The 27,517-nt window shown below is 44.9% G+C and overlaps 1 protein-coding gene and 2 long non-coding RNA genes across 4 annotated transcripts in view; 2 read left to right on the forward strand and 1 right to left on the reverse strand.

Moving 5' to 3' along the window:
• The window catches only part of KCNJ3 (potassium inwardly rectifying channel subfamily J member 3), a 141,147-nt gene that overhangs the window by 78,245 nt on the left and 35,385 nt on the right, over window positions 1-27,517 (forward strand). The window lies entirely within an intron of this gene.
• Window positions 8,154-11,188, reverse strand: LOC112674744 (uncharacterized). Its single transcript, XR_003145558.3, has 3 exons — window positions 11,061-11,188; window positions 10,593-10,674; window positions 8,154-10,006 (listed from the first exon to the last, which is right to left on the reverse strand). It is a non-coding gene; the product is annotated as an uncharacterized LOC112674744 (long non-coding RNA).
• LOC112674745 (uncharacterized) lies at window positions 11,476-16,098 on the forward strand. Its single transcript, XR_003145559.3, has 2 exons — window positions 11,476-11,741; window positions 14,968-16,098. It is a non-coding gene; the product is annotated as an uncharacterized LOC112674745 (long non-coding RNA).

Raw genomic sequence — 27,517 nt, forward strand, 5'->3', positions numbered from 1 at the left:
AATAAAAGAATAAGTTGTATTTCACAAGTATTGAAGTGCCACCAATAAGCTTGTTACATATTGAATGGGTTGAAAAAATGGCAACTGTATAGCCCTTGCTCTCAAAGGGATCAAATCCCAGGCAGAGAGGAAGAAAAAGGAGAGAGTAGCAGAAAGGACAGGAGATAAGGGTGTGTGTGTGTGTGTGTGTGTGTGTGAGAGAGAGAGAGAGAGACAGAGAGACAGAGAGACAGAGACAGAATGAGATGTGAGAGTACAGATTCGAGAGTGATGTAATAAATTCACTAATGGACTAATAAACATATCATTTCATTTAAAGGAATACAGAGAAAAAAATAGCCTCCTTTGGAAAGGCCAGGGAAGAATTTACTTATGAAGAAATATTTGAGCTGGATTATAAGGACAAACTTTTCTCAGGAAGTTGGTGGCTATGGTGTCCTTGTTTTATACATATACAGCATGCAGATGCCATACACAGCAATTTAGAAACTATTAATCTTTCCTCTTGTTTTGAAAGAAAGATTGATGGGAGTGATTTCTTTTTTTTTTTAAGATTTTCTTTATTTATTCATGATAGAGAGAGAGCGGCAGAGACCCAGGCAGAGGGAGAAGCAGGCCCCATGCAGGGAGCCCGACACGGGACTCGATCCCAGGACGCCAGGACCACATCCCGGGCCGAATGTGGCGCTAAACTGCTGAGCCACCGGGGCTGCCCTTGATTTCTAAATATCAAGGAAGAATGCCTTTGGTGATAGAATAATGTCCCCCCAAAGATGTTCACCTAGGACTCCCAGAACCTCCGCTTATGTTTTACTACATGGCTTTACTAAAGGGGAATTAAAGTGGTGGGTGAGATAATGGTGTTAACGAGCTGACTTTTAAATTAGGGAGAGTATTCGGAGTTACCTGGGTGGATCCGTTGTGATCACAGAGGTCCTTAAATATGGAAGGGAAGGGACAGAAGAGTCAGTGTTAGAGTGCTGAGATGTGAGAAGGACTCAACTGGCCATTCGTGGCTTGAGGATGGAAGGGGGCCATGGGCCCAGTAAGTAAGGCAGTCATTAGAAGAAGAAAAAGCCGACAGGCTCCAGGAGGGACTGCAGCCCGGCCAACATGCTGATTTTAGCCCAGAGGGACCCATTTCAGATTTCTGATTTCCAGAACCGTGAGATAATGCGTTTGTCTGAAACACTAATGTGTGATCATTTGTTGAAGTAGCACTAAGAAATTAACTCACCTCTGGAACATAGATGAGCCTTAAGACTACATTTTTTTCTACCATCCCACGTTCAATGATATACATTAAGATTACAATGTATATATATGTATACAATGTACGTTAATAGTAATGTACATTATTACTATTAATACATTAATAGTAAAACATGGCATCCAACTTTTCCAAAGAAGGTTTAGCTTTGCATTTTAGCTGGTAGAAAGAACGGGCTAGAAAGGGAAGAAAGAAAGCGCACCCGATGAAACAAAAGTACAGATGCAAGAATTAGCCATGAGAGTCTGTTTAGAAATTTGTGCTTAAGTTATGTGCATGTTAATGACTAAAATGCTCGTGGAATTGAGCAGCGCGGGGAGAGTCGGGGGCAGGCACGAGGCTGCCGGAGCCAGAAATAGGCCCCGACGTGAGCGGATCAATTCTTGTTAATCTTCCTTGTCGGAACCGCTTAATAACCTCGATCGCATTCACGCAGCGGCTCCCGATGGCGATGGGCTGTGGGCACGGCTGTGACTTGCTCTCCCTCCCACGCTGCCCCCGTGTCTCGAGTGGGAGCTCCGTGGGTTCCTCACGAACCCATTCGCATACCCATTGCGCAGTAGGGCGCAGCTGCTCCCCGCGTTGGAAGGGCTGCAGGCGTCTGTAGCAGCGAGGTCTGCAGAGCAGCGAGTGGCGCATCGTGGGCGCTGAGCAGACGTCGGCTGCAGTCGGTGACCTGCACGGGACTGCAGGAGTGTGGTGAGGCCCGGGCAGGCGGTCAGAACCGTGCCCATGCGCTCCGGGTCGTAAGATGCGCGCACACCGGGACCTCCGCGTGCCGCGTGCAGGTCAGCCCTGGCGGCCGCGGGCGGGATCTCGGGCCCCTAGTGAGCGCACAGCCTGCTGCGCGCCCCGGCCCCGAAGGAGCGGCCCGGGCTCCCCTCGGAGGAGAGGCCTTTGTAGTGTCCTGCTCCGATCAGGCACAGGGAATTCCATCCCTGTTTTGTCCCCTTTCCCCATTGATCAGGGTGTGTAAAGATACAAAAGCAGGGGATCCCCGGGGGGCTCAGTGGTTTGGCGCCTGCCTTAGGCCGGGGGTGTGATCCTGGGGTCCCGGGACCGAGGCCCACGTCGGGTCCCTGCACAGAGCCTGCAGAGAGCCTCTGCCTCTCTCTTTCTCTGTGTCTCTCATGAATAAATAAATAAAATCTTAAAAAAAAAAAAGATACAAAAGCAGAATAAGGGCTAAAATTACATTACTTAAGACAAAATTTCATATTTCCTTTGAATGAAGAGCTCCGCATTTAAATCATGAAACAGTCCTTTTAGTACGTTTTTGATGAGGAAACATCCGGAGGCAACATTGGAGCAACAAAAAGTAACTTGGATTTTAAGTGTTGGCATAGTCAGGGATGTTTAAAGTTTTTTATTTGCATTCCCTGGTGCATTTTTTATGATTCAGATTTTTTAAATGAGTTTTAGTAATGTTCACAGATCTATTCCTTGTTTGCTGGATTCTTTGTTCCGCTTGGAATGATACAGAGACAGGGAAACTTTGGAGCTGTGGGTTCTCACCAGGCGGTAAGGAAAGGGTTCCTACTACACCGTCTCCGCCCCACTAACATCCTGGGTTACTACAGAATCATAGTATTTCCGTGTCTTTCAAAAACATACGTAGAAGATACTACGGCCAAATTATAGTTTTAAGTGCTTTATAAATATTAGCTAAATCCTCATAAAAACCCTGAGGTACTACTCATTGTGATTATACGCACCGAAGAGAAGACTGAGGCAGGAAGAGGTGAAACAACTTGGCCAAGGTCTCACAGCTAGAAAGTGGTACAGTTAGATTTCTTCAATTCAGGTACCTTTACTCAGTATTTCTGAACAAAAAGAGACAGAATTTCTTTTCCATACAAGAAACTCAATGATAACTATTTCCATTACTCTTTTTTTAAATGCCCACTTTAAATTCTATGTGTGCTACAACCTTAGAATGTATTTGGATTATTGCTATTTGATTGGATTAGATGGCAGAAAAACAATTTCTCAAACACATATCATAATGAAATTTAACATTGATTTATGAGTGAATGATGGAGGAGTTGGCTACTCTGCTCATATAATAAGCTTTTAAAAAATCCCAATTTATTTTTTTTTCCTGTGGGGAGGTAAAATTTGAGGTTTATAATATACCTGATTTATGTTTTACAGTAGTTCTTTAATGATATATCAATAAGCGTGCCAAGGGTAAATTTGGTTTTCCAATTGGTAGATTTGCCAAGGATTTTCTTTCTTTTTTTTTTTTTTTTTACCAAGGATTTTCAAACAATGTTTAATACTTAAAACTTATCCTATATCAGAGAGATATTATTTGTGACCATTTCTAAATTGAACAGAATTTAATGTTAGCTTGTTTATCTATTTTAGCCAAAAAGCTAATGGCATTATATAAATGACAAAAATCTTTGGGAAAAAGTGGACTGGACTTTTGAAATAAAGATTCAAGTTCTTAAAAAAAAAAAAAAAAAGATTCAAGTTCTTCAAGGAGAGTAATTGAGCCAAATGGAAGACAGTTTCACTTTCTAAACGGCAGAGAGGTGTTTAAACCCTATAAAGTCGTGGTTATGGAGTTGTCTGTAGTTGGGTTGTTTAGATTTCTATCCTAGCTCTGTGTCTTTGGCCAAGTTGCCCACCTCTCTGGGTCTGTTCCCAGCTGATAAAATGAACACAGTAAATCTAGAATCATGAGAATTAAATGATTTCATATAGAAAGCATTTTGAATAGTACCTACAACATTCTAGTTCGACTTTGTTGTTGGGGTGATGGAGCTGATAGTGAGGAGGAGAAGGAAGAAGAAGAGGAGAGCTTCACTGGCCTGTGATCCAGGCACTCTGAATAGCGGGTAGGACAGGGCCGCATTATGTAAGTGAAGTATTACTGCAAATGTTGCAGCTATCAGCCTTCCTCTCAGAGAGAACTTATGATAACTAATGAAAATGTGCAATTCTCTTTCACGTGAGTGGTGATGATGGATGGTAAAATCATTGTATTACTTTGCTAGGGCTGCCATAACAAAATATCACACACTAGGGAGCTTAAACAACAGGATTTTTTTTTTTTTTCTAATTCTCTAACAGTTCTGGAGACTAGAACTCGAAGATCAAGGTGTCTGCATGTTTAGTTTATTCTGAGATCTTTCTCTTCGGCCTGCAGATAGCTGTTTTCGCACCCTGTCCTCACAAAGGATTTCCTTGGTCTAGGCTCATCTGTGGTGTCTCTCTGTGTGTTAAGATTTCCTCTTCATATAAATACGTCACTCACATTGGCTTCGGGCCCACCCTAATAGTCTCATTTTAACTTACATCTTTGAGTCCCTATATCTATATCTCCTCCTGAGGTGGTGGGGCTTAGGGCTTCAACATAACAGTTGTGGGAGAACGCAGTTTAGCCCTTCACCGCTTTATTTGGAGCAAATGAATTTAAAACCAGTGACTAAATGTCTGGTCCAACTGTGAAATGTCATCATCTCTTTTTAACGCCTCAATCCTGAAATCGATGGGTATGTGTCCTCTAGGATTACCTGTTGTGATATGAAGGTTATCTCCTAAGGAATGGATTGATTATACTCTAATCAGACCAAAGCTATTTTAAAGAGTTCCACATCTGATAGAAAATTCGAAATAGACTTTTGATTCCATATATTTACAACTGAAATAATCACCAGTTAGAGAATTCAGTATTCCATTCAGTGTTCAATTAATTTCTGATGAAATTTTTATCCTGTCACTCTGAGAACCAGAGAGGGTAAGTTATAAAAGTTTCCCTCCAGAGACCCCCAGGAACATTGCTGACACTGGAAACCAAACCTTTCCTGACAAAAGTTACTCAAAAATATATTTCACTAATTCTTAGACATTAGAAAATGGATCTTAGAGGTGTTTATCAATGGGACACCTGGGTGGCTCAGTGACTGAGCTTCTGCCTTTGGCTCACGGCGTGACCCCCGGGGTCCCGTGATTAAGTCCCATGTCGGGCTCCCTGCAGGGAGCCTGCTTCTCCCTCTGCCTGTGTCTCTGCCTCTCTCTCTCTCTGTGTCTCGTGAATAAATAAATAAAATCTTAAAAAAAAAAGAATGTTTTTGAGATCAATGGTACTATCAATCAAAGCTATATAATTAACAATCAGTTATCAGACACACTTTGCATGAGGAATGAAATGTCATCTCCAGGTTCCTTGCAGTTAAAAGTTTCTTAGTACTTGATGCTACTGTATTTTGTACCATGAAGTTGTGTATATCTATACATATGCAGATATATATGAAGAGAGAGGATTCTTAAATAATAAATGGAGAGAAATATATATTCATACACATACATACACAAGACTTCCTTATTATTTATTATCTTACTTGGGCCAAAACAAAATAAATCAAAATATTTTTGATACCGTCAGTATTGCTGTAATAAAGATATAACCATAAAAATAACTCCATTTTAGTCAACTGGAAAAAAACAAGAACGTGTATATATACTTGTTTAACACAGTATTTGCCAAAAGCAGAATTATGAAATTTATTGTTAATTGAAAAGCAAACCCAAAATGAAGTAGCCGTAGTATATCAGAGGGTAATTTCCATGTGAGAGGGGAAGCAGAACATTATGTTTGCAAATATACACCAGAGAATACTATTTTGTGTCTTCAAATGTAGTTTACTATACAATTTAGAGGAATCTTGAGTTATCAAGTGGGGACCTGCTGTTAATGAATGATATTGGTTGGCTTTTTTTAGTTGGAATCCTTCTAATAAGTGATTTTTTTGTTTTGTTTTGTTTTGTTTTTGCCACTAGAAAGAATGTGTGCAAGTTTCTTTTTTGCACTTTCACCTTTTTTTTGAATAAAAACCTCAATAGAATTTCAACATATCTTTATGGAGCTTCTCTGTACAAATGACTGAGTCAACCCTTTGGGCTTTTCCCTCCTTTTCAACCTCCTTCCCACCGCAGCGACCACTGGGGGCCCTTGGAAACCCCAGTGACCCAGGACCCAGGTAGAAATGTGACTGCCCCAAGCATTAAAGAGTTGTTTATTAACCCCCTGTTGTTCTTCCTGTTTTCTCAAACTTCCCCAATCCAGTTCTCATAATAAGCATCAATAAATATTGATGGAAATATTGGAAAAGCCAATGCCTGGGTGGATTTAGATGTAGATAGTGTGGTGTACCATACCTACTATTCGAGCCCTACCTCTCAGATTCCTTAAACCTACTCTGTGTCCTTCTGCATTCATGATTTTTTTTTCCTATGACTTTCTGTGTAACTGGAACACAACATCTTTCATCTTTGCCTTTTGAAAAGTTGTCCATCCTTTGCTAATCATTTCAAATATTCTAACTCTCATTCTCTGGTGCTCTCCAACTAAATGAGATTCAATAGTTTTTGACAATAATCTTATCCTTTGTAATATAATCCAACACACTGTGTTAATTGGCCAAAAACTCCTTGAGTGGAGTGAAGAGTGTTCGGAAAGATACCTAGGCATTTGTTTACACCCATTTCTTCAGTTTGGAAATTTAAGAAATGGAGTAGCTGAAATTGCTACAAAATGCATGAAAAGCTAGGTAAGAGGTGCTTGGACAGAGCCTTGAAGATAACCAATATTTAAGGTACAGAAAAGAGGCCAATCAGAGTAAGAAGAAACACATGCATATCATGTATCTATAGGCCTTTACCATATATAAGGTAAATGTAAGCTACATAAATATAGTTTAGTCTAAAATGTGCACCTGGCAAAGGAGAAATATCGAGCCATAATAAAGAAAATAGCAAATTATTTCAAATAATTGTATCCAGTTGCTAGTAAGGGGCTACTTAAATGTAAGCTTGTGAACTGGGCAAGTGGTCCTGGTGTATTCCATAGGTTGCTGGTATTCTCAAATTTGAGTTCAGGTGCTGTGCTGGTACAACTGAGAAATATGGCAGTCTTTTCTCAATTTGGACAAGAAGCAAAATTACTGGATAGAGTTTTCTTATGCCTAAGTGGGTGTTTTGTCGTTTTCTCTGTTCCTTTGATACCCACAGCTGCTTGTCTGCTTGCAAAACTAGTCTTTTCAGTAAATGTTGATGGAAAAATTTAAAATAGCTAGTAATATTTATTGTAGACATGTGGTTTGCATAGTCACCCGTTCTCCCTATTTTTAAAATCTTGATTTCAAATATATTTGTTTCCTGCAATTAATATTACTATAGTTTTTAAGATAGATGAAAAAATATCTCTATGTGATTTTGAAATGTTTTTCAACTCAAGTGTGAGAACTACTAGTCAAATATGTTTGACAGCTGATTTTCAAGAAATGAAGTACATGCTGCATGAAAAATAAGGATATACTGAAGAGAAAAAAATTACCCCAAATTTGCCTTGGTGTGGATATAGAGTTCTAAAGTCTATTATCTGCTCTTGATTCAGACTTATTTGTGATTTTTACTCTGAAGTTCAGTTTTATAGTTTGAGGAACCTTTAACAGGTGGTCAATAACTTTTATATGAGTATTAACTTTTGCTAGTATTGGTTATCCTGTGTTATATTAATTCCATAATCCTTAATTTGCTGACGACGCAGAGATTTGGTGCCTGATATTTTTCTTAGCTATATAATATTGCAATAAGAAGCACAAGGATCTTTGAGTATTAGATTTCTTTCTAACCAACAAGCCTAGAAGTTACCATGTATCTAGGGCCTCATAGCCATCAGGCAAGGCATAAAATAAAGATAGTGCCCCCAGGGGAAATTAAACCCACTATCTCTTTGAATTTACTCTGGTTTCTTTTTCTTTCTTTCTTTCTTTCTTTCTTTCTTTCTTTCTTTCTTTCTTTCTTTTTTTTTTTTTTTGGAACATCATGGGGCTTTTATGTGAAGAAAACACAGAAGAATCTGAATTGTGTGAGTTTGCTTTATGGGAGGCTTTATTAGGAAGTAGAAGGCAAAGGGAGCTTGAAAACCAACTTTCCTTGGAAAATACTAACTGTACTTGTGCTTCTGATATACTTTACAGAATGATGTTGACGTCCACTCTGAAGTCAAAAGTGCCTTAAAATATACAAAGCAGCATTCAAATGTTAGATATTATTAGTTTATTTAAGCATTAACTCCTCCTGGCAAGATGAAGAGATATCCACAGAAGATATGTAGAGATATTATTTTCCTTTATCCTCTGTCTTCAACTTTATAGATGTGTATTTTCACCCAGATGTTTTATTTTATTTTTATTTTTTTTAAATTAATTTATTTATTTATGATAGTCACACACAGAGAGAGAGAGAGAGGCAGAGACATAGACAGAGGGAGAAGCAGGCTCCATGCACTGGGAGCCCGACGTGGGGTTCAATCCCGGGTCTCCAGGATCGCGCCCTGGGCCAAAGGCAGGCGCCAAACCGCTGCGCCACCCAGGGATCCCCCACCCAGATGTTTTAGATTGTCATCTAGGATCTGAAGTCTTTGTTGACATTCTATGGGGAAATGTGTAATATTGGTGCTAAAACGCCAAAACAAGAAAAGCTTTGGATATTGAAGATAAGGAGGTAGATAGAAGAAAGTTTAAAGAAGTTGTGGGGAACTTGCAACAGAGAGCATTTGAAGCAAAATAAAGGAATATAAAATGAACACTAATGTGATCAGGCTTCTCTAATAATGATATTATTAATACTTCAGGATGTCTGAGAATTTATAGAAATCAAGTTCCATTATGTCTGATTGGTAACAAGCAGCTGCTTTATTACATGTAGGAGAAGTGGAGGACAACTGATCTGATGTGTATTGCAAACACTGTTCTCATGGGGAGCATGGCCCTGGCTCCCTTTCATGACAGACTGGTAACAGACAGTGCTTTAACAGAAGTCCAAAAGTAGCACAACTTTTAAGACATGTTAACCAAATTGTTCAAAGTAACACAGAGCACTAAAAGGGTATCCTAGAACGTGTATCTTGCCATCACAGGTGAGACAGTCCTGCGTAGAACAAATCTTAAAGTAAGCCTTACTCTGACAAGCAGAGTGCTAGGGAAATAGAGCAGCAGACACCAAACATAACTTGCACCCTCCTCTGACATTTTTAATGATTCCCTATTGTTGCATGAACCTCAATTATATCCTCCACTTGTGTTCATTACTCCTCTTACGTCCTTGTCCTGAATCTGAGCCTCTCCGATTACTCTGAGGCTTCCTAAGTGAATGACTGGTGGGGATGATGAAGGATACATCAATGTTTAACTATTTTTGCTTGTCTTTCATTTCTCACTGCAGTTTTGTTGTGAGACTGAAGTGCTTTGAAGAAAGCTGCCCCTCCCCTCAAAGAAATCAAACAGGTTTATAAAGGTCATCGTAAGATGTAAGAGTGTTTCTTTTTTGTTGATGATTAAGATCTTGGGGGGGTTTTGGCTGAGCTCTCAACGGGAAGGCATATGTTCCCAAGTCCAGGCACCTCCAGTGGCCCTGGTGACTGTAGCTGAGAGAAGTTGTGTGGCAGAGGGAATGGAGTTGAGCAGAGTCCTGGGGAGTCTGGCCACAGGCTTCGCCCCTTCTGCTGAGGAGTGGGCAGTGAGGGGAGCACGGAGAAGACAGGGAGGACTTTGAATGACTCCGAGTGTCCCCGTCGAGCTTCCTAGCGCTCCGATGTCAGCAGCCTTAGATGAGACTCTGATTTTATCCTCACGGTTCTTCGTTCTCCCACAGTGTACAGGCCCAAAGGATGCTTAGAGGCGGAGGCTCAGACAAGGAGCTGGGGCTTGAAGGACAAGCAGACTGAAAATAAATGAAAAAGAACCCGGGCAGCCCGGGTGGCTCAGCGGTTCAGCGCCGCCTTCGGCCCAGGGCGTGACCCCGGGACCCGAGATCGAGGCCCACGTCGGGCTCCCTGCACGGAGCCTGCCTCTCTCTCTCTCTCTGTCTCTCATGAATAAATAAAATCTTAAAAAAAAAACAAAACGTAAGGCCTGCCCCAACTTTTGACCTTTGAAGTTGGTTGGTTTTCCTGAGCTAGGGCAGTTTGTCAGTTTTAATGGTTAGAAGACCAGTTGTAGTAGTAATGTCTGCAAGTAGTTAGAACTCTCAAGGGCGAGCCCTAAAGTTTGCTCAGGGCGGGGATGAATGTTCTCCAAGGGACTTTTAAAAGGCTATAATGCGGGGATCCCTGGGAGGCGCAGCGGTTTGGCGCCTGCCTTAGGCCCAGGGCGCGATCCTGGAGACCCGGGCTCGAATCCCACGTCGGGCTCCCGGTGCATGGAGCCTGCTTCTCCCTCTGCCTGTGTCTCTGCCTCTCTCTCTCTCTCTGTGACTATCATAAGTAAAAAAAAAATAAATAAAAGGCTATAATGTTTAAAAGTCTTACTTTTGGTTGGATGCTTGAGTCCAGCGTATTCTGCGAACTGCTGACACATGCTTTACCTCATTTGATTCTCCTGAAGTGATTTCTATTATTAGTACCATTAAAAAAAACAGAAATAAAAGCAGAATTCGCTTATTTACGTGCGAGGCGGGGAGGAGGAGGCAGGCTGCCCGCGGACCGGTCCTGGAGCCTGGGCCCAGCCCCGCGGCCGGCAGGTGCCAAGCAGGTGCCAAGCAGGCCCCGCGGCGCGCCCAGAGCTGAGCCCAGAGCGGGGCGCTGGCCGGGGCACCCCCGCGCGCAGCAGCCCCCGAGGCACGGCTGGGGTGCGGGGAGCGGCCGCTGCGAGGGCCCCCGGGGCAGTGCACGGCCTCCCGCCGCCCCGGTCCGCTCGGGGCTCGCAGGCGGCTCCCGGGTGCCCCGTGCAGGGCCAGCCCCCGCCCCCCGCCCCCCGCCCCCCGCCCGCGGCCCGACCTTGTACAGCACGAGGCCCCGGAGCGCGAGGCGCTGGTCCGAGGACCGCAGGGCTCTCCGCGGGGACGAGCGGGCGCCTGGCCCCGGCCGTGCAAGCAGCGGGGAGCGCGGCTCCGGCTCGGCCCACGGCGCCACCTCCGCGCCTGCGCGCTCCACGCGGCCCCCTCGGCCCGCACACGGGGCGCCTCCGCGCCTGCGCCAGGCTGCGGGTCTGTTTCCGGTCTTGCTCGCGGGAGGAGCTTCAGCGCGGCCGCCCGGGCCTGTGTCTTCCGTGGGCGTCGGCGGAGCGGCCGCTCCCTCAGGAGGGCACGTGTGTGCTGCGGCGCGGCGTCCGGGGGCGGGCCTTCCGGTGGACGCGCTGACGCCACGGTGCGGCGGCCCGCGAGGTCCTGCGGGGTGACAGCGGTCGCAGGTGGCCGCGGCGGCAGCGAATGTGGCCGCCCGCAGTGCTGGTCGCCGCGTGGTCGCTTGTCTCCGGGGGCCCGGCCGCTAGACACGCGGCCGCCCTGCCCCTGGGCCCTAACCTGTGCCGCCCCGCGTGCTCGCAGACACGCTTCCACCCGCCGAAATGGAAGAAAGTGACCCTTTGGGATGCTAAGCCGGGGTCGTGGAGGCAGGAACGGAGTCGGGGAGGCCGTGGCCACAGACGCCTCGCCCCGGCTGCGGGCGGCACGTAAAGCGGTTGGTTGGGAATGAGAACCCGGGGTCGGCCTCCACGGAGCGCTGGCGAGGGCGCCCTCCCGTGGGCAGCTTCCAGGGAACGGGGCCGCCTAGGCCCGGGCTGGCCCACCGTGGGGTTCCCCGGACCCCGGCGGGGCCTCCGGGGCCGGGGGCGCCTCCAGGCCTCGGGCCAAGCGCGAGCCCGGACGCTGCGGTTAGAGCGAGTGGGCGGCGGCCTGCGCCTCCGCGTGGGGACGTGCCCGCGTGTGCAGCTCCCGGGGGACGAGGGCGCCTGGGCCGCCGCCTGCCCACGGCCACGCACCGCCGGCCCCGCTCGGCCTCGGAGGCCCGCCCGCCCCCCGCTGGCCCGGCTCGCGTCCTCCGCAGGCTCCGCGCTGGGGCACCAAGCCAGGGCGGAGTCACCGCCTGTGGCCGCCTGCTCCTCCGTCGTGTCCTGTGTCCCCGGCCCGCGTGCCCCCCGTCCCGTCCCGTGTCCCCGGCCCGCGTGCCCCTCCGTCCCGTCCCGTGTCCCCGGCCCGCGTGCTCCTCCGTCCCGTCCCGTGTCCCCTGCCCGCGTGCTCCTCCGTCCCGTCCCGTGTCCCCGGCCCGCGTGCCCCTCCGTCCCGTCCCGTGTCCCCGGCCCGCGTGCTCCTCCGTCGTGTCCTGTGTCCCCTGCCCCCGTGCTCCTCCATCCCGTCCCGTCCCGTGTCCCCGGCCCGCGTGCTCCTCCGTCGTGTCCTGTGTCCCTTGCCCCCGTGCTCCTCCATCCCGTCCCGTCCCGTGTCCCCGGCCCGCGTGCCCCTCCGTCCCGTCCCGTGTCCCCGGCCCGCGTGCCCCTCCCTCCCGTCCCGTGTCACCGACCCGCGTGCCCCTCCGTCGTGTCCTGTGTCCCCGGCCCGTGTGCCCCTCCGTCCCGTCCCGTGTCCCCGGCCCGTGTGCCCCTCCATCCCGTCCCGTCCCGTGTCCCCGGCCCGCGTGCCCCTCCGTCCCGTCCCGTGTCCCCGACCCGCGTGCCCCTCCCTCCCGTCCCGTGTCCCCGGCCCCGCGTGCTCCTCCGTCGTGTCCCGTGTCCCCGGCCCGTGTGCCCCTCCGTCCCGTGTCACCGGCCCCGCGTGCTCCTCCGTCGTGTCCTGTGTCCCCGGCCCGCGTGCCCCCCGTCCCGTCCCGTGTCCCCGGCCCGCGTGCCCCCCGTCCCGTCCCGTGTCCCCGGCCCGCGTGCTCCTCCGTCGTGTCCTGTGTCCCCTGCCCGCGTGCTCCTCCGTCGTGTCCTGTGTCCCTTGCCCGCGTGCTCCTCCGTCCCGTCCCGTGTCCCCGGCCCGCGTGCTCCTCCGTCCCGTGTCCCCGGCCCGCGTGCTCTGTCGTGTCCCGTGTCCCCGGCCCCGCGTGCTCCTCTGTCGTGTCCCGTGTTCCCGGCCCGCGTGCTCCTCCGTCGTGTCCCGTGTTCCCGGCCCCGTGTGCTCCTCCGTCGTGTCCCGTGTCCCCGGCCCCTCCGTCCCGTCCCGTGTCCCCGGCCCGCGTGCCCCTCCGTCGTGTCCCGTGTCCCCGGCCCGCGTGCCCCTCTGTCCCGTCCCGTGTCCCCAGCCCGCGTGCCCCTCCGTCCCGTCCCGTGTCCCCAGCCCGCGTGCCCCTCCCTCCCGTCCCGTGTCCCCGACCCGCGTGCCCCTCCCTCCCGTCCCGTGTCCCCGGCCCGCGTGCTTCTCCATCGTGTCCCGTGTTCCCGGCCCCGTGTGCTCCTCCATCGTGTCCCGTGTCCCCGGCCCCTCCGTCCCGTCCCGTGTCCCCGGCCCGCGTGCCCCTCCGTCGTGTCCCGTGTCCCCGGCCCGCGTGCCCCTCTGTCCCGTCCCGTGTCCCCAGCCCGCGTGCCCCTCCCTCCCGTCCCGTGTCCCCGACCCGCGTGCCCCTCCCTCCCGTCCCGTGTCCCCGGCCCGCGTGCTTCTCCATCGTGTCCCGTGTTCCCGGCCCCGTGTGCTCCTCCATCGTGTCCCGTGTCCCCGGCCCCTCCGTCCCGTCCCGTGTCCCCGGCCCGCGTGCCCCTCCGTCGTGTCCTGTGTCCCCGGCCCGCGTGCCCCTCCATCCCGTCCCGTGTCCCCAGCCCGCGTGCCCCTCCGTCCCGTCCCGTGTCCCCAGCCCGCGTGCCCCTCCCTCCCGTCCCGTGTCCCCGACCCGCGTGCCCCTCCCTCCCGTCCCGTGTCCCCGGCCCCGCGTGCTCCTCCGTCGTGTCCCGTGTCCCCGGCCTGCGTGCCCCTCCGTCCCGTGTCACCGGCCCTGCGTGCTCCTCCGTCGTGTCCTGTGTCCCCGGCCCGCATGCCCCTCCTTCCCGTCCCATGTCCCCGGCCCGCGTGCCCCTCCCTCCCGTGTCCCCGGCCCGCGTGCTTCTCCGTCGTGTCCCGTGTTCCCGGCCCCGTGTGCTCCTCCATCGTGTCCCGTGTCCCCGGCCCCTCCGTCCCGTCCCGTGTCCCCGGCCCGCGTGCCCCTCCGTCGTGTCCCGTGTCCCCGGCCCCGCGTGCTCCTCCGTCGTGTCCCGTGTTCCCGGCCCGCGTGCTCCTCCGTCGTGTCCCGTGTTCCCGGCCCCGTGTGCTCCTCCATCGTGTCCCGTGTCCCCGGCCCCTCTGTCTCGTTCCGTGTCCCCGGCCCCTCTGTCTCGTTCCGTGTCCCCGGCCCCGCGTGCTCCTCTGGCCCGTCCTGTGTCCCTGGCCCGCGTGCCCCTCCCTCCCGTCCCGTGTCCCCGGCCCGCGTGCCCCTCCCTCCCGTCCCGTGTCCCCGACCCGCGTGCCCCTCCCTCCCGTGTCCCCGGCCCGCGTGCTCCTCCGTCGTGCCCCGTGTCCCCGGCCCCGCGTGCTCCTCCGTCGTGTCCCGTGTTCCCGGCCTGCGTGCTCCTCCGTCATGTCCCGTGTTCCCGGCCCCGTGTGCTCCTCCATCGTGTCCCGTGTCCCCGGCCCCTCTGTCTCGTTCCGTGTCCCCGGCCCCGCGTGCTCCTCTGGCCCATCCCGTGTCCCCGGCCCGCGTGCCCCTCCGTCCTGTCCCATCCCGTGTTCCCGGCCCGCGTGCCCCTCCGTCCTGTCCCATCCCGTGTCCCGGCCCGCGTGCCCCTCCGTCCTGTCCCATCCCGTGTCCCCGGCCCGTGTGCCCCTCCATCCCGTCCCATCCCGTGTCCCCGGCCCGTGTGACCCTCCGTCCCGTCCCGTGTTCCTGGCCCCCGTGCCCCTCCGTCCCGTCCCGTGCCCCCAACACACGCGAATTTTGCCAGGTGATTGCACACGGCGACATGTGGGTCAGAACCCGCGGACACACACGTTCTGCATGAGAGCATCACGTCACGTGGTTCGCATCTTGAGTTTCTGGAATTTTGTCCCGTATCAGCAGCTACACACACGGGGCGGAGCCTGCGCTTCTCCGAGGCCGGTGTCTGACCTTCAGTCCCTCCGTCTGTCGGCCCAGCCACTGTCCGGGGGGCCTGGCGCCCCCAACACTCACCGCTTGAGGAGCGAGTGGGAAGCCCCACCAGCGGTGGCCGCGGAGGGCGCGGGGGCAGCACCTGGAGGCACAGCGGCGGCCCTGGGCCCCCAGGTCACCCCCCAACCCCGCACCTGCTGCGAGGTGTTCCGGGCGGATCGCGCTCGCTGGGCGTGGGGCGCGGGTGTCTGCAAACTCCTTGGTGCCGATCATGGGGAAGGTGGGCTTCGCGGAATTAAAAGCTGACATTTCAGATCGAACTGGAAGACTGGGATGAACATATTTTGTAATGTTGTATCCGGGGCTATTGAGTACGAATTTCTGTTGCTTTCTGGTGGGAAGCTTTTGTTCAGATAGTGTGGCTTTTGTCAGATAGGAAATAATATATATTTTGTTGTCATTTCTCCTTGATGTTTTTATTTCTTTGAAGAGAACTGATTTTACTTTAGAAACTTTTGTTCTTATTCAGTATTTTCTTTCAATGTTCTTTAAAGCATATCTGCCAAGAAAAATAATTCACCTTCTTGCAAAATGTTAACATTTTCAATTTTAAGTAAAAGCCACCTTGCCAACAGTGTTATTTCAAAACTGTTTGATTTGTCATGATATGTTCAGTCTATTTTTAAGGTTTTCCAAATTGAATTTTGAAGTTGGTGCTTGTTCCAAGTTGAAGCAGTGTGCAATATGTTGCGGTATGACTGAGTGGAGGAGAGAAAGAGATCCAGGAATAAATATATCTAGAAGAGCACTAACAGCTAAATTCTCTTTTCGTTTCCCCAGCAAAGGGGATTAACCTGCCAAATGGCATCTTGCCCTCAAAGTCATAATGAATCTAATTTATAAACAAGTGTGATCATTACTTTTGATGGATATTTCCAGTTATGCGAAGCACTAAAGGTTGTTGAATAATAAACAAGTGATCTGACTCCTCATCCTTTTCAATCCAAGGTAATTTAGCTCCCGGGTCAGTCCATGTAAGTATGTGCGCAACGCTCAGCACATAGGAGGTATTCAGTGAGTCTGGTAACTGAGGACATACTGAACATCCGTCAACATCGTTTCATACTTTCCTTATCAAAGAGCAGTTACAGTGTATTGCTTTCTTTTCTAATGCCCAAACTATATCCCACCACTGTGTGATGAGATCTAAAAAGAAGTATAAAATACTGGGAGTGCCCGGCAGGCTCAGTTGGTTAAGTGTCCGACTCTTGATTTTACTCAGCTCGTGATCTCAGCGTGGTGAGAACCAGCCCTGTGCTGGGCTCTGCGCTGAACGTGGTGTCTGCTTGTGCCTCTCCCTCTGCTCCTCTCTCTCCTTCCCCACCTAGTCTCACTCAATCTCTCTCTCTCTCTGTCTCTCATAAATAATAAATAAATAAATTAATTAATTAATTAATTAAATAAATAAAATCTTAAAAAAAAAACAATCTTGTGGCCATCAGGAAACTCATAGTAAGGAACACAGATCTGTAATATAGGACATTAAGGAAGCTTGATCAAGAAAGGCTATTTGCTTAGTAATATTTGCAAGTATCTTGGAATAATCTGATTAACAAGCTGCCAATTTGGAAAATCTACTATTTGAACACTCATGATTTCCTTTTATGTTCTCTGTGAAAAATGCAACATCTGTATCTCTTGTCACAAATCAGTGCTCTTCAGTAAATAGCTGGCGGACATCATGAATCTTTAGTAGATTATATTCAGACTTATAGTATTAAAAAATATATATATACTGGTTTCATCTGTGCAGAGCTTCTTTCATTTTTGCTAACTTTTTCCATATGTTCTATGCCTAAGGAAGCTTATTATGTCCATTTTCTCATTTCTCCTTTAGATGGGCTTAGTGTACATTTATGATGTATTTTCCACAATTTTAGAGGAAAATGAGTTTTATAAAATTGAAGATCACAAATCTGTCACCTAGAAAAACAAAAATCAAGTAGAATTGCTTCTGTAAAAGAACTGATGTTATATTTTACTGCCTGTTATATTATGTATTTATACATATATGTTCATGTACATATGCATATATGTATATTTACATGTATATGTGAGTTTGTGTATATACATATATATACATACATATATCTAATCCTCTCGTTTAGTGGGCAGTCAGTTGTTAAAATTAATTCCCTTTGGCTATTTCACTATTATAATGTAATAGTATTATCTATTAGATTTTTATAAATGTTTCAGAAACTTTAAATGCTAAAACACATTTTTTTACCATCTTCGAACATAACTTTTTCCATATTTAAAAATTTTCAACTTTTTTAGCTTATTAAGAGCACCTAACAGGCTGAAAGTCTTTTCTTTTTAATCCTTCATTTTGATGAAATAAATTATGAATGGTTCTTTTGTCTAATACACAGATGAAAAGCAAGCCTTTGTAGAGTCATAAAAAGAATACCTAGTGTTTTATTTTTGCATTTCTTTGTGAGGTGCTTTCCTTTTTATTCTCCCTATTAAATTGATCTGGAGCCCAATGCATCATTACAGAGTAGGAGAAGACTTAGAGAATTAGATTTCTACCTGAGAAATTGGATTTTGAGGAATTGGATTTCCCCATTGTAGTATGAATGACAGTAGCTCAAACTCTAAGAGAAGGGTGTCCTTTGGAATATCCTTGCAGACCAATTCACAAAACCCCGGACCATTGTTATTCTTTACTAAATCGCAGATTTCTTTCATTGGCCTTTCTCCTGCTATCCCTTGCATAACATGGGTGATGGATTAAGCAGCAGTTGAGCGTCCAAAGAGAGGTTGTGATAGAATGCTAAGTTGCATAATCATGTAAGGTTATTTGAAGCAATCAAAATCTATCTTTAGGATATACGATCTACAACAGAGAGTCAGTTCTAGGAATGACACTCAAGAGATACATCCAGAAGAGATGCCAAGTCAAGTAGGCACTCAACAGAACTATATGGATTTCTGTGCACATAAAAAGTCTTGCCTAGGGGCGCCTGGATTGCTCAGGAGGTTGAGTGTCTGGCTCTTGGTTTTGACTGGGGCCATGATCTTGGGGTCATGGGATGGGAGCCCTGTGTGGGGCTCCCTGCTCAGCATGGAGTCTGCTGGATTTCTCTCTCATTGCCCCTCCCCTCATTCATGCTCTCTCTCACAAAAGTTCTCTAAAATAAATAAATAAATCTTTTAAATAAAATCCTGGAGAATATTTTCTTTTTTTTTTTTTTAAGATTTTATTTATTTATTCATGACAGATACAGAGAGAGAGAGAGAGTGAGAGAGAGGCAGGCACAGGCACAGGCAGAGTTAGAAGCAGGCTCCACTCAGGGAACCTGACATGGGCCTGGATCCCAGGTCTCCAGGGTCACGCCCCGGGCTGAAGGCGGTGCCAAACCACTGGGCCACCCAAGCTGCTCAGAATATCTTCTTACAAAAGTGAAAAATGCAGTTTTTCCAATTATGTTGTCTGGACAATGCTTAAGTATTCCAATTACCTGCCTTTTTCATTTTCTTTTAGAGATTTCACTGATATATATTAACATAATTATTTGTTTTGTGTTTTTTGAATACTAACCACCTCGTTCAATGAAGTTACAACTTTTGGCTGTTAATCCAGTTGAGGATCCTGGGTCATGTTTTTCTATCAAGCTCAGGCACAGCATTTAACATTTGAAAAGCTAATATAGATGTCTGTGTTGCTTATTAAATTTTGAGTCGCTGTATTCCAATCGTGTTGTACCGTTTTCTGTGGGATAATACTTATGAAAAAAGATATTGTATGACAGAAATGAATGGTTTTATGCAGGCACCATTTAAAGTTTTACCTAGGAAGCCAAATGATTGTTAGTTTTATTGCTGTTTGTTACTTTAAATTTGGAAGGGTTTTTAACAGTTGCAGAATATATTTATTAGGAGGAGCCATAAATTCAATTGTGTACACTATTCTTTAAAAGTAGAATCTTTTTAAAAATCCTTGCTTCAGAATCTGTGGCTCTAACTGGCCGAGTTCATTCTATTTTTTAGGCCCATTTTTAGGCCCATTCTGTTGTAGCGTTACTGACCAAAGGCCTGTGGACGTTGCTGTTACGTGGTGTCGAGCAAAGGGCTTACCTGTTCAGAGAATGGGAGAAGGAAGGGTCTCAAACGTGGTGTTTACAGTCCTGGCTTTTAGAAGCAATATGTCTCTTATCCATGTCACTGAGCATTCACTAAGACATATCATGCATCGCTTAATGTTCTAGTTGCTTGGCATCTAAAGAGGGCTGTCACTTTCCAGTGTATAACCATTCTGATTATATTTAATGGAGCATTTTTTTACTTCTTTTCTCATTTGTAAAATTGAATATTAATATATGGTTGTGTTTCACAAAGTTGATATAAAACTTAAATTAGATAATAAATGTGTTAAAACCTGAAAATTGATACCTTGATACATGCACAAGTATACATTTAATTACAAAAATAAAACATAAAATATGTCCCTTGTTTAAAATTTCCAATAATATAGAACTCTTCAAAGTAGAAAGTGAAAAATCCCTCCTTCTCAAGGCTCACCATTCAGTTTTCATGTGTTTTCTGATTCTAGCCATGTTCATGCATACATGCAAACATATTTTTTGTTATTGTTGCTGTTTTTAGTGTTATTTTACAAAAATAGAAGCATATTTTATGTGTGTGTATATATATGTACACGTATGTACATATATATATATAGAATGTGCATACATATGTATTTACACTGCACACACATATACACACACACACACACTCTTTTTCTTTTTTTTTCCTGGAAGTTATATTGTTGGCATTATTCCCTAGATACTGTACTTTATGGAATATCTGATGATTTATTTAACCATTATTAAGTTGAACATTTAGGTTGCCTCTGTTGTTTTTAACACTAAATGAAGTTGCACCAAATGTCATATAGTTTATTTATCCTAAAATTTATCCTAAATCTCAGGTTCCAATATTTACAGACTTTATTCCTTTTCGTTGAGGTATTCCTGCATTGAAACAATGCTATCTTAATTACTGCAAACTTTTGTATGTTTTGATATTAAGAAAGGCTGATCCTCCCTTATTGTTCTACTTTTTTTCAGAAATATCTTGGCTGTTCTTGCACAATTTTTCTTCCAGATGGACTTTAGATCAACTTGACAAGTTTTACTAAGAAAAAAACAACAAAAACTTGAGATTTTTATTAAGATTGCACTGAATTTCAGATATATTTTGGGAGAGTTGACATACGTAAAGTACTAAACCTTCACCTGGAAACCTTTGAAATTTAAGCATGTTTCTTATATTTGGTATGTGGTGAACAAGACTGCTGTGGCTGAGGAACAGGCTGTGTGTGTGTGTGTGTGTGTGTGTGTGTGCATGCAGGCATGTGTGTATGTGTTAGAGTGGGACAGAAACAAGACTGAATATGTAAGATGGTGAGTATTTGCTGATTCTACCTAAGGGTCTATGAATTTGTGCTAGATCAGCAGGGAATGAGAGGAGGGATGAAGAAGCCCGTGGTCTACTCAACTCCCGGGTGTTTCTAGGTCTCTGCCTATTGGATTCAAATGCCAGCTCTTCTTTTACCTAGGACAGATCAAAATCTAAATTCCATTGCCTCTAGGACCACCTTCCAATTTCTTAGAATAAAACACCCTTCTTCATGATTTGACCCCAGTCTTCTATGCCAACTACATTTCTGGTTTTTCTCCCAAGTGTGGGTACTTGAGGCCTGATATGTAGCCTCCTCCCCTCTGTCCCCTTGGTGGGCACTTCGCTCCTTAATAAAACTAACAATATCTAATATGTGTCAGGCACTCTTCTCTATTCTTGGGATTTATCAATGAATAGTAGAAAAATATTCAATTCCTCCTTGGGCTTATGTTCTAGACATAATGTATAAGAAATTATATGGCACAATGTGCTAAGTGCTAAGGATAAATAAAAGCAGAGGAGTGGGATTACGTTGGGAGTGGGTTGTAATTTTAAATAGGATGGTCAGGACCAAGTCAATGAAAAGGTAACATTTATGCCTGGTCTTGAAAGAGGCAATGGGATTAACAATGCATATAACTGGACTCTACAGTAAAAAGTTTATTTTCATTACTTTTGACACTCCAAAAAAAAAAAAAAGTCAAGAAAATATATACATGCTGGCTCTTTTGTGTTACATTTGTCTGTTCTTTGGTGACTTGTTTTGATCTATAGCTTTAGCTCCTCTCTGTCCCTAGTTCTGGAGAGTTTACTGTTCATATTTTTTGAATATAGCTTAGTTTTTTTTCTAATTTATTCTATGAGAATTCTTGGAATTCAATCACAGCTCAGACAAATGAGGGTGAGAGGTCAACTTCTCTCCATTTATGAATTCTATTAAAAAATGGATATAATTTTATTTATTTATGAGTGAAAGAGAGTGCATGAGCTGGAGCGGGGTGGGGAGCAGGATGTGGAGAGGGAGAGAGAGAATCTTAAGCAGGCCGCACCCACCCAGCCGGGGCCCAGTTACAGGGCTTAAGATCTTGACCTGAGCTGAAATCAAAAGTTGGGCACTTCAATGACAGAGTCACCCAAGCACTCCTTTATTTTTTTTATTTTATTCATTTATTGTTTTTGGACATGATTTTGGAAGCAAGAAGTTTTGAGTTGTGAACAGTACTAGGAAAAAATAAATATTGTTGAATGAAGGAATGGGAATGCATATATAGATTTGCTCTTCATTCTATTTCCCTCACATCTGTTGTATTTTTGTAGCTTTTCGTTCGGTGACCTTAAAAAAAATTTCAGAGTACTTAATGTTTTTCCTCTATATTACTAATTTTCAGTTTTGAGTTTTTACTGCTTTCAGAATGGTTTTTAATTAAGCATCAGTGTTTAGACTATTTTGTATTTTATCCTTCTTTTCTGCCAGCTTCTTTATAATATGTTGTTTATTCTAGCTTGTCTTCTCCTTCTGGCCTATTGTCTTGTTTCATAGAGCTTGACACTCTTTGATGATACCGAATAATCATTTTCAAAAGTGTGTTTTGAATCCTGTTTTTAAAATAATTTTTTACTGTTGTGTTTTTCCATAGTTCTTTAGAGGAAGCTTTTGCTTGTTGTATAGATTACGCCTTAAGTAAAAACTATAAAAGCCTAATTGGCAGGTGGCTGTGTGAAAGCAGGACCCTTGGTGATATCCTTCCTATCAGAGGAGCAAGCTCCCATGACGTTTCAGTCTCTAAAAACCTGCCTATCTGGTTCCCCCCTGACTTGGAGGCGGTGCCCACTAAGTGTTTTAGAACTTTCTTAGACATTCTTACTTTCTTTTTTTCAAAAGCACAGATCTAGAAGAAAAAGTGAGTATTAGGCCTGTGTTCTCTGGAGCCAGATGCCGGAGTTAAATTTCACTTTTACTCACTCAGGTCTGCTGCATGACCTCAGGCAAATCAGTTACCTTAATTTGCTAAGTTACTTGGCTTCATTTTTCTGATCTAAAAAATGGAAATAAAGTGCCACTGACTATAGAAGTTTATTGTTAGGATCAAATGGGAGAAACGTTAAATATTCAGAAGACTGCTTGGCAAATAGAGCTATACGTGTTAGCAAATTTATTCTTAATTGTATTTATAATTTATTGATCCTGGAGTTTGTATTTATTTGCTTCTGTTTACTCAACTCTAAGAGAGAACACATATATCAGTTGTTAGATTTGGTTGCCAAGAAGGAATTGTGTTTACCTCCCTCTGTTTTCCCAGGCTCCCCTTTTGTGTACACAGAGAATTCTAACAGAACCACAAAAAAGAACAAAAAGATAGTTTAGCCCCTCAGCCCCATTTTCTTTTTCTTTTTCTTTTTTTTAATCCTCATCTTCTTAGTATGTTGTAACGTAGTTTGGCTCTGCTGCTGCCGCTTTGGGGTTTTCTCCTGTTCTGGCTATTTGATTCTGATCCTACTTTAATCAAGAATAATGTAGAGCTGCTTATGTGGGTCTTTGATGAAAGAACCTGCTACCCATTTACCCATTAGGTGGTGGTTCCAGGGTTTTGAAGGTCGGTTGCTTGGTTTGCTGGCAGCAGCTCCCTTGTTGTACTGTCTCTAGCCTTTCGGTCTCTCAGTTGTCTCCTGGGATGTAGGGAGTGCGGGTGGGGACAAGGGGGGGGGGTCCTCGGTGAGGCAGCATGATTCAGTGTGGCTTGGGTGAGGGACCTGCGGCAGCGCTGCAGTTGTCTGCTCCGGCCCCTGCTGCGACTTGGTTGTGTCATCTCACATGTGCTTGCAGCTAATATTGCCAGTTGTGCATATTTCCATGGTGGTTTTGAGCAAATTGCTTCAGAGAAGGACCAGGACAATCTAGATTGCCTGTCCTTAATTATGCTTGTATCCTTTAGTCTTGAACTCAATTATGTATCTCTAATCATAACTCCAGAAACCTAGGATTTAAATCCTGGCGATTAAAATCCATATGTAGACATGGGGGTACGCGGACATTGTTTTCTCTGTCATGGATTTGAAATCAGAATGAGAAGTTAATTAGAGCGTCTCATTAACAAGCTATCTATTACAATAAAGATATGTTGTGGCATGGAAATGAAATGTAGTCAAGATTAATACTGAATTTGAGCTGGGGTGTAATAAAAAATGAGTAAATAATGCTGATTACATTGTACATGAATAATAATGGTGTTCTTGCTACAGAAAATTGTGCTACTTAAGTGCTGTTTTTGAACAGAAAAAAACAATTAAAAAGCACACGAAAAGTTACAAAATCTAAGAGATGTGTTAGTATATAATTAGTATTAAAATTGAGTCTATATTAAGGTATTTAACCTTATTTTTTTAAAAAAAGCTTTTCTATTTCTAAGAAAGATTTCAGGGTTCTGAGGGGCTGTTGCAAAATTTGGAATCCTAGAATTTTATTAGCTATGATTTTTCTGCAGACATTTTACTTTTTGAGCATTGGTATTGGTTATAAAATAGTAAAAATAAGGACGGTTGGATGGTTCATTTTCATCGGTCCAGCTTAGGTCAGGATCTCACGGTCCTGAGAGCAAGCCCTGCCTCTGGGTCGCCACTCAGCAGGGACTTTGCTTGAGATTCTAATTCTCCTTTTCCCTCAGGCCCTCCCCTCCCCTGCACTCATTCACACACTCTTTCTCTAAAATAATAAAGGAATCCTAAAAAAAAAAAAAAAAAATAGGAAAAATGGTATCTATTCCAAAGAGTAGTTTTCCAGACATATGAAAGATAATACATGAAAAATAGCCCAGCACAGTATGTGGCACAAAATATTGGTAGACATTGAATCCAGGATACAGGCTTGTGGGATATCTCTAAGGAAATAGTTATAAAGATATAGTTATATTGTCAACTTAACTGACAAATGCCAGTTTTAACTAAAAACCTAAACAAGGGAATTTACTGTAGAGCTAGTTCTGATATTGTCACTTGCTTTGCTTTTTAGTCACACATCCTTCTTAATTTTTCTTTATTGTTCATATTTGCAAAAACTCTGTTTCCCAATTGTCTACCAAATCTTTCACATTATTAATGTGAAGAAGTAGTCAATGAGTAGGAATGGAGGACCATATTCTCATATACTACCATAATCTCGTGATAGATTTTCTGCTGAATTTCTTATCAGATAATAATAGCTTAGATTTACATCACCCACTGTGACAGGTGGCAGGTATCGTGCAGGATGCATTGACATAGCATCCAGCCCTGTAAACTAGGTACTATGCACATTTTTGATGAATAACCCAAAACAGAGAGAGTTAAAGCACTTATTCATGTTCACATACCAGAAGTAATGGCACTGATGTTAAAATCTGGGTCAATTTAACTCAGAGGCACATTCTCAGCTGTAGAAATGTTTGCCAATGTTTGCCATGGTCCTAACCTTATTAAACATTTGACATAATAGTGTATAATACTGAATATTTACATGTTATCAATTTTCCATGATTACATCATTTGAAATTTTCTATATTTTAGTATAAAATTCTAGAGAGCCCCCAAGTTACACATGGGTTATGTCCCAACAGTTCATTTCCAAATCAGTTTTAAAGATAAGGATAAAAAATAACATTTAAAATTGCTTTAAAGTTGGTGAAAAGCTAGTATAATCGGAAGGGACAGAGAAGTATATAGGTACAGTCCCAAAAGGGGCCTTCTGAGTACTTTGAAAAACAAATGCAATTCTGAGAAGAACACACAATTTTCTTAAGAAGTCCATTCAGCAATTGGAATAGACGTGTAGGGGAAAAATCATAATCTGTAGGTGTGTGTACATAAGAGGTAGACTTAACTGGCGGAGAATGGTTTTAAAAATAGGTGTAAAAAAAAAAAAAAGTAAAAAAAAAAAAATAGGTGTAGACGCACAGTATTTGGTAAAAACCCTGACCTAACAGACTAAACAGAGGCTAAAAGGAAGTGACGGGAATTTGGGGCAGGATATCCTTCTTGTGTTTCCTGCTGTGGATCCGGGGTAGCTCAGTTGCTGAAATGGTGTAAGTGGCTGGCGAGGAGCAAAAACTTGAGGAGTAGAGAAGCCTTAAGCTAAGATGAAGTAGAAGTCTTGGGAAGTCGGCTTATTTTGTACTCATAAATGAAATATCCATGTCTTTTTTTTTTTCTGTTTCAGAAAACATTTTCATAACACTTTGGATTGTAAATTTGTTTTTTTCTTTTCCTAGTTAATTAGTAGATGATAGTACAGGGATAATTTCAAAGTGGGCACATCCTATGAATTACAAATTGAAACAAGGTGTAACTAAAAGATTATATTTTTACTTTGTAAAACTTTGGCATCCAGGTTTCTGGAATTTTTCGATTAAAGGGCTATACCTAGATTTAAATTAGTTTTTAATTGATATCGAATCAACCTCCTTTTAAATGCTCGTTATATTCAGATGATAGTTATGGCATGAAACTTGGGCATGTTAGAATTAGTTTGTTTTGAAATTGTTTATCATTCACAAATTAAGGAAAATGATAAAATTTAAAGTGATTACCAATTTAGAAAATAGGACTTTGAAAAATTTGATGGTTCAAATGAGTTCAGACAGAATCACATAAAAGAGACATGGGAGGGATGCCTGGGGGGGGGGCGGTGCTCAGCAGTTGGGTGTCTGTCTGCCTTCAGCCCAGGGCATGATCCTGGAGACCCGGGATCGAGTCCCTCATCGGGCTCCTGCATGGAGCCTGCTTCTCCCTCTGCCTTTGTTTCTTTCTTTCTTTCTTTCTTTTTTTTTTTTTTTTTAAGATTTATTTATTTATTCATGATAGACATAGAGAAAGAGGCAGAGACACAGGAGGAGGGAGAAGCAGACTCCAGGGAGCGCGACCGGGACTCGATCCCGGGTCTCCAGGATCGCGCCCTGGGCCAAAGGCAGGCGCCAAACCGCTGCGCCACCCAGGGATCCCCTCTGCCTGTGTTTCTGCCTATCTCTCTCTCTCTCTGTGTCTCTCATGAATAAATAAATAAAATCTTTAAAAAAAAAAACACTATTTCACATAAAGCATATGACCTTATACATCATTTAGGTTACAGATATATACACGTCCATGCATACACATGTTTATTTTACTTACATTTATCCAAGATTTAGTTTAGTACTCCATATACGGAGTATTTTATATGCACAGGGCATTAAATAGGGTTTTTTAAATGGTTAAGATATATTCTCTACATTAAGGTCAAGGAGTAAGAAAAACAGGCAAGACAAGGATATGTTAAAAAAAAAAAAAAAAAAAACAATCTATCTTGAGGTGCCTGGGTAGCTCTGTAGGTTAGGCGTCTGCCTTTAGCTCAGGTCATGATCTCAGGGGCCTGGGATGGAGCCCCACATCGAATCAGGCTCCCTCTCCCTCTGCTTCTCCCCCACTCATATTCTCTTTCTTGCTCAGTTTCTCAAATAAATAAATAAAATCTTTAAAAATTAAATAAAAAACAGATAGAATATCATAAAAGTAATTCTTAAAGCAATTAATGAGATTAAGAGATTATGTACTTACAAAAAACAATCATAAGACTAGACCAGAGAGTTAACCAAAACAGAAGACCCAGAAACAGTTTCAGCATATCTTAAACCTGGCTTCCCAAATAAATTTATATTAATGAAATCATTAAATGCTACTATAGCAGTTGTTTTACCCTTTGAAAAATATCCAAAAGTGTACCAAAGTACAGATGAATAGGGCAGTCTTGGGTGGCTCAGTGGTTTAGCGCCACCTTCAGCCCAGGGCCTGATCCTGGAATCCCAGGATCCAGTCCCACGTCGGGCTCCCTGCATGGAGCCTGTTTCTCCCTCTGACTGTGTCTCTGCCTCTCTCTGTGTCTCTCATAAATAAATAAAATCTTTAAAAGAAAATAAAGTACAGATGAATAA

The sequence above is a fragment of the Canis lupus genome, chromosome 36 (assembly GCF_003254725.2).
Source record: "Canis lupus dingo isolate Sandy chromosome 36, ASM325472v2, whole genome shotgun sequence".
NCBI lineage: Eukaryota > Metazoa > Chordata > Mammalia > Carnivora > Canidae > Canis > Canis lupus.